Raw genomic sequence first — 8,096 nt, 5'->3', positions numbered from 1 at the left:
AGGACGTTGTAGTTTTTTTTTTTTTCTCCGTAATTTTTCTTTTTCTTCTTTATAGGATTTTATTGGCGGTTGGCCCGCAACGAAATGGTGCATTACCGCCACCAACTGGATGGAATGTGAATCTGAATGGCAAATACCTACTTATACTGAACAAAACAAAATCAATAAAACAAAAACTAACAAAACCAAAATAAGATTCAAATCCTCTCATTTACATTGATTAATCTAAGATAATGAAAAATAATTACATAACACTTATCTCGTTAGTTCTTTCTTAGGATTTCTATTAAATTAAAGTGTATTCTCTCTTTTTTAAGATTTTGAACCAATTTCCTCCTTTTTCTTTCATATTTCTTACAGTTTACCACAACATGTTCAATTATTTCTTGTTACTCACAGTATTCACACATGTCGGTGTTATGTTTGCCTATTTTTTCCTGTATCTGCTGAGAACATCTTCTTCTTGTAGTTTCTTCTTCTTCTTGTGAGGTTTTATGGCGGTTGGCAAACTAGTATAAAGTTCATTCCCACCACCGACTAATAAGGAGTTAAACAAGGAAACAGGAAACAAGACTCACCCCAGAAAAAAATAAACTAAAATAAAAAAATCAATATTTTTCCTAACTTTTTAACTTAATCCAACATAATAAATACTTAATCAAATTCGTCCTCATAATTTCTAATTTGTCTTTATGCTGTCGTCACTCTTCCAGTTCCTAATGGTCCTACTCGTTTTCCCATCATACTTTCAACAGTTTCCCGGTTTAAATCTTTCTTTTCCGCAGCGTTCACTATTATTTTGATTTTTTTTTTGTTTTCTTTGTCATCTCGGCACTACAATTGATCACTTCTACCATGAAAACCACATTGTAGCTCATAAAACCAATGAAAACCTTACTTGATAAATTCCCTTCTTTGAATTTCATCAACACTGATAAGCTGTCACACCTTTCTTCATTTCTTGTTCATTTTAACCGTTTCCCTTGTTTTACTTTTGCACCACTATTTTCTAGAATTTCTTTTTCAGTTACTTTAAGAGGCCCTCCTCCATTACTCCTCCGCTAATCCTTTTGTTCTCCACCAAGCTGCACTGAGATCTTTTCCACATCAATCTTGTTGATGCATATAGCTTTGCCTTGAGCGCTCTCTTCCTGATTAACTACTTTGAATATTACTTTGTCATCATTCAGTCATCAATGGAATATCTAGATTGTTCATTAATTGACTGTTTTGTGCTGGACTCCCCTTCAATTGGTCTCTGCTTTATCTAATTTTTTTATTCTACTTTATTCCAATCTTCTTCGTTTTCACTATTTCCTTATTCCTACCCCCCAAAAAATAGCTTCCTGTTTCCTTGCCACTCATTTCAGTTTATTTACATAGCGCCAATTAACAACACATGTCGTCTCAAGACACTTTACAGTTCACCAAATCATACAGTCAAATTGATACAAAGTTTTCTATCTAAGGAAAACCAGTTGATTGCATCAAATCATTGACTCTTCAGCAATCCCTCACACTAAGCATGCTTGTAGCGATAGTGGAGAGGAAAAACTCCCTTTTAACAGGAAGAAACCTCTAACAGAACCAGACTCAGTGTGAGTGGCCATCTGCTGAGGCCGACTGGTGTTTCATACTCACGTCCCAGGACATTTCTCGTTGATAACATCTACTGACTTCATAAATATTATATATAAATATTATATATATATATATAGAGAGAGAGATAGAATACAGTCCAAAGTAAAGAACTGGATCATTTTCTTTATCAAGTAAAGCTAATTAGTTTTAAATCACATTTTTTTTTAAATACTTTGACTTTGCATTTATCTCCACGTTTTCAAGATGACAAAATATTGTAAAGTGAAAGGATTGTATTTGTTTGACTACTGGCAGCAGTTTAACACACGCACACACATTACTGCAAAAAGCATGGTGGTGGCAACATCATGATGTTGGGATGCTTCGCTCTAGCTCTGATATTTTCCCATCAGGGTTAATACGGAAATTGACTAGGGTAAATCCAACCATTTTAAAATGAGTCTGGGATTTGAAAGAAGAGCAAATGATCTCCTTCGACTTGAAACATGCACCTAGAGCTGCACTTTAAGCATGTTCATAGAAAGACCCAGTTAAGGTTTAAATCTAAATTTGATTAAGAATCTGTTGCAGCACTTAAAAACTTATATTTCAAAGAGACCAAGCTGTATAAGATGTGACAGAGTTTTGGCTATGATGGAAAGAGGAATGATCTAAAATCCTGGTCTCTAGATGTGCAAAGCAGGAGAGGACAAAAACTAGAACTTTTAAAGCAGTAATTGAAGGGAAAGGTGTCTGAAAGTACTGAGTGGGGCAGAAAATGTATGCATTCCAGGCTTTCCTTTTTATTTTTGCAATTTTGAAAATTATGTTTCATTTTGTGTGTTCTAATTTTCTTCTGGGTGTTAGACTTAGACAGACAGACGTCATATTTGTGTTTCCCTTTTTTCTTTATTTTTCCTCTTTCTCACCTCCACTAAGTAGGCTGCGTGTCCCTGTGGAAAGACTCACCTACTTCCTGGTTTCTGGGGATCTGATTTCAGTCCATCCATTGGTTCCCTCAGTTCCACCTCAACCAGACATTTCCATTGCTAAAGTGCAGCAGTGATAAAAAGTAAGCAGCAGTGATCAAATATATACCAGCCATAAGACTGGTATATATTCCAACATTCAGCACTTTTTATTTGTTTATTTATTTATTTTTTAAACCCATTTAATTCAACAGTTCAGCAGTCTGATGGCGGTGAGGAAGAAACTGTTGCAGAAACTGCTTGACATGCATCCAATGGTTCAAAGCAGAGGGCAGCAGGGAGAACAGTTCATGGTGGGGGTGTGAGGGGTTATTTATAATGTTACGGGCTCAGGAATCGCAGCGCTGAGATGAAATGTCTTCATTGGAGGGAAGAGGAGCCCCTATGATCTTCTCTGCTGTTCTCACCACTCTCCTCACCTTCCTCCAGTCTGAGGCGCTGCAGCCTCCACACCACACAGTGAGACAACTGGTCAGAACGCTCTCTATGGTGCTTCTATGTGTTATAAATTCATATGTATTGGCTGTTGGGGCCTTCAGACAGTAATCAAGAAACTAATTACATACGGTATGTACTCGTTTAGTAATTTTTAGATCATTTGATTGTAAAAATAATATTTATTTGGTTCTACTACATCCTTTGCCATTTTAGAAGGAATTTTGTGTTGTATAGTGACTATAGCATTGTGTTTTTTTTTAATTGATTGTTTTAAACATTAAAATGTAATACAAAAAAAAAAAAACTCAGTTAAAATGTTTGCCTGAGGGAAGAATACAGAATTAGAATTAAATGTCTTATTTATGTCCATTGTTTTATTTCAAGCCTCTGAAGATGAAATAAGAGTTTTTTGTAAAACAAACCTATACTTAAGTAATTCAGATTTTTATTTTTGTTATTATTTGCACATAAGAGCCTTTAGATACCTTGATTTTCAAAGAAACAGGCCTAAACCGGAAGTTGCCCGGTGTGACGTCACGCACGTGGTTTGATAGAGACATAAATTAAGGCGCCGCCTCATTAACGTTCTTTCCTCCTCGTTGCGCTGGATGGTGAAGGAGTTTCCCCTGCAGTGGAACCAGAGAGCAGCGTTTTTAGGAGCTGGAAATCCGGTAAATGTTTGTTTTTAAAGTCGGCCTTGGTTCCTCCTGAGCTGATGCTGAAGCAGGTGGATGAGCTTTTTAGCGCAGAGCAGCTTCGCCTCTTTGTTGCAGGCTTAGCGCCAAACCAAACCACATGGTTTGATCTCACAGGAGATGCTTGACAATTAAAGGCTTAAAAACACATATAAACTGTAAATCCTTGGTCATGCCTAGTTTATCATTTATATTAAAACTGCCAAGTAAATTTTAAACTAAATCACAAATTTTTGTTTTGGGGCTTTATATGCATTTAGTGCAGCAAAGGATTGATTAACTTTTAGTTGAAATCCTAATTTATTTTTTTGTAAATGGTTAATAAAAAAAAATGTAATTTATCCACTATGAATGTGAAATCCACAGAAAAATCTGATTTTGTTAATCTTGCAATGGGAAGTTTGCTGACTTCAGTCTTTGTATTGCATAGAAAGTTTAGTGCAAGGAAAAACTTTGCATTTACATCAAAGTCGGTGCACAAAGGGATGAGTTAACAAGCTCCTCAGCTGTGCCTGTCTTTTGAAAATGTCTTTTATTATTTTTTTAAATGCACTATAAATGAGCCACTTTAATATTTTAGGTAATGTTGTTTTTCTAATGCACTGCTGCATCTGCCCTCAGCTCCATGGTTGGTCATAGAGTAGCAACAGTTAAAAGCCGTTTCTGTTAAGTGATGAATTTTTGAAGTCAAACCTTAAATGATGATTTGCACGTGAGTCCGTGTTTCACCTGAAGCCGATGATTATACTTTCACTGCACTGATGGGTTTGACATCGTGATGCACTCAAAGTAGAGTCCCTCACAGTTCAGAATAAATGTTAATTTCTCTCTTTTTTTTTTATGTTTTAGGAAAGAATCTGCTTATGTTCCTCAAGGTAAGATTTGGTTTTTTGGTTCTAAAACTGATGTGAAACATGCAAGTCTGTTTTCATTTGATATTACTAGATTAAATGCTTTCCTGCCCTACTTGTTCACATGGTTGGAGTTTTGTTTACAGTAGATAAAATGGATCTTTAATTGGTCTGTTTTCTACAGGTGGGACATCAGGACTTCACTAGCTGGGATGGGCCAACTCCAGTCCTCCAGGTCTGGCCAATAGCTTAGCTGCTAATGCGCCGACAGATTCAGTGCTTTAGCAGCTGAGCTACTGGCAAATGAATGTACTCTAAATATTGTCTGTTTTAATGTATTTGGAGACCCTGATGAGGGGGAAATGGCTGCTCTCTAATAAAGAATAAACTAAAAATCTTCTGTGTAAATTATTTGGTCCCTAAGGTTTAATAGTTGACAACTTTAAAGTGCATTTTTGTTAAATTGTTTCACTTCAAACGAATGCTGCTTACTATGACTTGTCTGCCGATACAAAACTTATGAACAATAGGAGTATGATAAAGCTGCGCTGGTTTGTGGAGCCCTCCACATCCTTTCAACTTCTATTTCCACAGCATTTTGTGATTAAAAAAAAAGAACAAAATGCAAAAATCAGCCAGCACATAAGAGGTCAACGGAAACTAACAATACTTAACTATCAAACCGAACCAGAAAACAAGATTGCTGACAATTGAATAAAGCAAACATTTAAACTAACTAAACCCAAATCCCCCCATGAAGTGGTACGAGCCGGTGACCAGTTTTAAGCCTTCTCAGCCTGGTGCCACTCCTCTGGTTCTCAGGAACGAGGCTCATCTCCCACCATGGCAACTCAAAGGAAAGAAATGTTAAAAGATGCCTTCCATTGCTGGCATGTGTGCACGCCACATCAATGCAAGATAAAAAAAATTACAAACTGAAAGAAATATTACCACTGTGGGGTTCCAGCCCCCACAAACTCCAGTTTGAATGCACTATAGCCATGTGACCAAAACTGTCCAAGGATGCATGGGGTTTGGGACAGAATTAGATTTTGGGGCCCCTCTTCCTGCCAGCGTCCCTGTGGAATGGGTTGAGCTTAAAAGTGATTAAAATGTATATTTACATATTCTGTTTAAAAATGTAGCATTAAGACCCCTGATTGTTTGGGGGCCCCTTCACAAAAGTCAAGTTGCATTGTGTCAGCTCTGCTGTGAGCCACTGATAAAGAACATTGGTTCAGATGATCTGGAACAACCAGGAACCCATCTGGGTTTAATCATGCACCAAATATTCTGAAAAAGCCAGTGTAAATATCAAAGCTCATTAAACATCAGCATGGTCAAAGAGAGTGAGGGGGGGGGGGACGAAGGCCTTGGAAGAAGTTTTACTATTGTGACTCAAACTGAATAATTTGGACACATTTTAATTATGAGACGGTTCAATGAATCCAAACATTTAAATGGTTGGAAATGGACGAAGCTTTTGCATTAACCTTCCTAACCCACAAATTAACCCTTTATTAGATCATTTGCTTCCTGGAAAATGGATTTTAAAGAACTGATTTCTGAAAAATGTGTTCGGATATCCTCCCAGCATTATCCCAACAGGTTTCTAAAGGTGAATTAATCAAATATGGAATATTTTTTACAAAGTGAAAAATCCTTAAATGTAAACTTGTGCAACCTATCTGAAGGTACCTTTATTACTGAGCTACCACAAAAGACAAATTGAATCATTGAGAAATCCCTGAAATATCGTTTATCTGAGCAGAACTGCTTTTCATAATCATTTAATCATTTTATTTGTTATGAAGCTCAAAACTAATGGAGAAATATGAATTTCATAAAAAGACACTAAACATTAGGTATTTTTCTCTGTTCTTTCAAAGATCTAAAAAAAACTTTTTGAAATTGGCTTTTTAAACAATAGACAACTTGATGTTTTGCTCCTGTGCTATAAAATGTAAAGAAGTCTTCAAAGAAGAAGCAGACGAAACTATATATAATAAAAACACTTTTTGAATGTAAACCATGTTGAATCATTAAAACTTTGGGGAGGATTTTTTTACTGAAAAAGAGGTGTGCCATACTGATGTAATCTCTAAAATATCTACAGCAAGCTAAAGCATGTGAAAAAGTAGCAGCAGTGAGTCAGAGACATATTTCATCAGTTTCATATAAACATTTTTACGTCCCCCAGAATAGTTTTTGCTCTATATCACTTTACTTGTTAACCTCGTAGGTCAAAGATCAGTCGACCTCTGGGTTGACTATAACAAAGCAATTAAAATGAAGTATGGGGAAAATTCTGTTTTTATTCATTATTTCTATGCTAGTAACAGAAGAGCAGGATTTGATCCCCCTGATCACTTAATCACTGCTATGCCAACCAATCATTAAAATGGATTACAAATATTACAGATTTTGACTTTAAATCATTTTTCTGATATGAAATGAGACAGAAATTTCAATAAAGATTATAAAATAAAGTAAAATGATTTCCAACTTAGAAAAAATAAATCAGTTTCCATAAAAAGATTATTTCCTTTTCAGTAATCAGGGGAAATTCCTAATTGAAATGACAACAGTCAGTTCTGCTGACTGAATATCTTTTTTCTGTATTTCCTCTTGCATGTCAGGGATTTTACTTTGGTACTGGGTGATATTGGAAGGCCTCCTTACCATCGCCCTATTCTTTAGCTTCTTGCACTTATTCTCTATCAAATAAAAATCAGAACTCTGAGATGCTCCTCTGAAATCAAAGAAACATTTTGGTAAAATAATTAGTTTAAACCTAGATATGCTAACGGTATGAGTCATTTTGTGTTTTTTTTTTGGTCCAATTTTCCACCCTTCCATTCCTGCCAATGCTCTCAGTCTGGTGACTAAAACTCCACCTGTCTTGTTCCACAGAGCACTTCACCTCAGCGCACATTCCCTTCTGCTTGGTTCATAATAATAATTGAACTTTATTGATCTCACATTGGAGAAATTTACCTCTGCATTTAACCAGTCCCCTTGGGGAGCAGTGGGCTGCATTCGTGTGGCGCCCAGGGAGCATTGTGAGGTTAAGTGTTTTGCTCAGTAACTATTCATTGATTGTTTTATAGTACAATGGGAAAACGTAGAAATGTTCATTTATTTAGGGCTGAAAATAATGTTCATTTTGCTAATTGATCTGTTTTTTGTTTTGTTTTTTGATTGATAATAGGACATAAAGCTGGTGCGGTGTGCAGGTAAGACAGTGGTTAATGCGGCCGACTCGGGTTCAAATCTGGCCTGTGGTCCTTTCCCACTCTCTCATACCCCCTTTCCTGTCAGCCTACTGTCCAAAAAACAAGCCACTAGTGCTGTTAAAAAAAGGATAGAAAGCTGGTGAAGATTCTCAGTCATCCAGGTCATAGTCAATTTTTTAAACTTTTTGGAATAGGCTAGAAAGATATTTATTTTTACAGAATTCAAACACGGTGAAACTTAAACGGTTCCAACTGAGTTCTGGATAGAACATATTGATGGTAACAAAATTCTTGTAAATCTTAAAT

General features: G+C 36.2%; 1 long non-coding RNA gene across 1 annotated transcript; it reads left to right on the top strand.

The window, feature by feature from the left end:
- The first annotated feature begins 3,561 nt into the window (after positions 1 to 3,561).
- On the top strand, positions 3,562 to 4,949 carry LOC119779465. Its single transcript, XR_005280230.1, has 3 exons — positions 3,562 to 3,679; positions 4,553 to 4,578; positions 4,739 to 4,949. It is a non-coding gene; the product is annotated as an uncharacterized LOC119779465 (long non-coding RNA).
- Positions 4,950 to 8,096: the final 3,147 nt, after the last annotated feature.

The sequence above is a fragment of the Cyprinodon tularosa genome, unplaced genomic scaffold (assembly GCF_016077235.1).
Source record: "Cyprinodon tularosa strain WSP-4 unplaced genomic scaffold, ASM1607723v1 ctg102, whole genome shotgun sequence".
In the NCBI taxonomy this organism is placed as follows: domain Eukaryota; kingdom Metazoa; phylum Chordata; class Actinopteri; order Cyprinodontiformes; family Cyprinodontidae; genus Cyprinodon; species Cyprinodon tularosa.
This window is presented reverse-complemented; position numbering and strand designations above follow the sequence as displayed.